Below are 3193 nucleotides of genomic sequence, written 5' to 3' on the forward strand. Positions count from 1 at the left end.
AAGAAAACACACGCTTACCTTTAGGGGAAAGGTGGAGCCTCGGTGTATGGACCAGTGCACAGGGCTAGAGAACTGGTACGCAGGCCAGTGCATGGCGAGTCAGGAAGCAGACAGGACCGGACCGCAGCAGCTGCACACAGCAGCACAGGGTGGTGAATGGGGCAGAGAGTAGACCAACAGGCCAGGAGAGCTGCAAGAGGCAGCTAGGCCTCCTTGGAGAGGGAGAAGATGCCTTGCCCTATTGGAGATAAGCCAAGCCCCATCAGGCCGCAGTGATTCATGAGTCCCGCCCCTTCCACCCCACCCTCACCACCCGGCAATGGATCCCCACAGGGGAGGAGGGCCCATCATGCTGCAGGTGACAGAGGGGGATAATTCATCCTGGAGTAAAGCTAGGGGTCCAGGGCTCCAGCTTGCCAGGGGAAAAACCCTGGGTTAGGGCCCTGCCAGCTGAGTAGCCTGAGTAGAGTCAAGGGTGCTCTATAGGGTGACGGGGTTCCCTGCTGGGTTGTCATTTCTTCGATGGGCACCGCATGCCAGAGTTGCATTCTGTTCTTGTCCCTCCTCTATATTGCTGGGGTCCCTGGGGTAACCCTGCACCTCTGTTATCATAGTGGGAGAGTGTTATGAGCTGCCTGGTATTGGTATTTATTTTATAAGTGTTTTATGCAAATGTGTTGTATGTGATGTAATCTCTTATGCAAATATTTCACTATTGACCCATCACTGCCAGTCATTTTGTTACTGATCCATCAACTAACCCCTGTTTTATCCTTGAGTGCCCCCTCCGCCTCGGGACTGCAGAGCACTGAAGGAGGGGCAGGGCTGCAGCCTAACCCGAAGGCCACAGGGAACCAGGCCTATGCATGGTCACCGGCAGCCGTCTGGCCAGGGGATGTTGTTGCCTGGCCCCCAGCAGCAGAACTGCCTTGTTTTTATGGGCACCCCTGAATCTAAAATGGTTGCCCTAATCAGGCACCTGCCGGCTCCTGCCTTCTGGCCCTTAAAGTGGCAGGCACAAACTGCCCTGCCACACTAGTGTTGGGAGAACCCCCAAAAGGTGGCAAGGACAGAGCATAGGTAGGAAGGTAGAGAAGAATAAAATTCTAAGTAATCATTAAAATGTAGATTACGAACAGAAGTATTCAGCACACATTATTGCTCACCTGATCTGAAATCATTCCCACTTTTAGCTGGAATGACTTCTGTTTCTCTGCAGTTGTACAGGAACAGTCATGCACTAGAGAGCATTTTGGCTACGTGTTCTCTTCCACCCCCTTCCCCCACATCCATAAGCAAAATCAGAGAGCCGCATGCAAAGGAGAACATTCCCAAATATGATTTGCATCCCCAGCGCACCTTGGAGGCTTTGGGTCCCATGGAGAAATAAATGGATTATATTACAGCAAGATATGGAGAATTTCCATCTGTGCCAAATAGAACAGGAATTCTAGCATATTTCACTCTGTGTACAATCATGCTCATCTCATCCTCACAGCTGCATCCCCAAATCCAAATAAAATGCTTTAAAAAGCCACCCCCCCCCCAAGCATGAATAAATGAGAAATAGTTAAGAGACAAGGAAACTGGAATCATCTGTTAAAACATCACAGTTACAGGATGGGGGGGGCAGATCTTAGAGAAGTAGGACTGGAAGGGACCTCCAGAGGATGTTTTTCCGTGAGTTACTTCTCAAACAACGTGCGTGACAGAACAGGAAAAGAAATTACTGAACCTAAGGCGAAATGGGCCTGGATAAAGTTGTGACACACAACAGTGAAACTGCTGTAGAAAATCTTTCAGCTGGTCAAACAAACATCTACCCCAGCACACAGACAAAGGACCAATTTGCTTGAACTTGGTGGGACATTGTAGCTGGGAATGCATTTTTTCCTCATGCACTTTTAGTTTGCAATGAGTGTTGCTGAGAACAATCACTCGGTCAAGACACTGACCAGTGAACCTTTTTTATGAGCTTAGCATTCAAAGCAAAACACCTTGAGTTTAAAACTAGAGGCGCAGGCTGCATTTTAAATTTGGCTCAAGGAAAAATGGCCTCATGATTGGATGAAAATGGATGAGGTGCTCCAGGAGTGCAGATCTAAGGACAGACAAGACCAGATCCACATCTGTGATAGGACTAAAATTGGCAGCACTGAAAAAGTCTACATGACATGCAGGCAATCACTGATGTTTTCAGTTTAAGCTCTTTATTCCCCCCAAAAGGCAAAACGTCACAGTCTAAAGTTGATGCCTTATGATGCCCAGGAGACACGGCTGGAAAGCATGCCTGTCCTGACACTGATAAATTAGATTTCTTAACTGTAATTCTGACTACTCTGTGAGCATTATAGTCCAGAATCGTTGCAAGGCTCAGATCTTGCGAAGAGGAACAGACCAGCAAAATATTGCCAAAACATACCAATGAGCATTAAACCCTTCCAAAACAAGGACTTTGACTCTGGCATCAAATCCAAGGCAATAAAAAAAACCCGGACAACATTTTTCAAAAGTGATTTTGGGTGCCTTTAAGGGAATTTTACATTGAGCACCATGTCATTTCTGGGGAAAAAATAAATACTTGGTCTTTTGTCTCGCACATTAAAACCCAAATGTCAAATGTCAAGACTACAGCTCCGTTAAGTTTGCACAGAGAATGTTTTCAAGGTGCAAAATGCATCCCTGTTGTTAAACACATCCCAGTGTGTCTCACCAGTAACACTAGTAACCTGCAAGTCTGGTCTAAGCCCAGATGTAACATGCATCAGTTTTGCAGACTAAAGTCAAGTACATCAGGATTTGGAGTGGACAGACAACCAAATCTGGAGTAGCGGTACTGGAAGTTGTTTAGCACTTTGCCACTACGCAGCAGTGGAACAGGCCTGTTTACTTTGAACAAGCAGCTACACTGGGATAAACTGCAGGCATACACCACTTGCAGCTGTGCAACTAATGCTGGTGTAGATTTATCCCTGTTCTCGACAGAGTCATTCTACACTAGATTTGTGCCCGTTATACTGTGGAGTGTTGTACAGTGTGTGTCTACTCTTTTTCTCACACAAGCGTGAAGACTTTCTGCAAAGTGGTTTGAATCAAGCATATTAAGGGAGACAAGGTTCTTTGGGTAAATGTGATATCTTGTATTAGACCAATTCAAATAGCTGGAAAAATTCTTCTTTGCAAGCTTTCAGGT

This window comes from Gavialis gangeticus, unplaced genomic scaffold (genome assembly GCF_001723915.1).
Source record: "Gavialis gangeticus isolate Ggan-Ray unplaced genomic scaffold, GavGan_comp1, whole genome shotgun sequence".
Taxonomy (NCBI): Eukaryota; Metazoa; Chordata; order Crocodylia; family Gavialidae; genus Gavialis; species Gavialis gangeticus.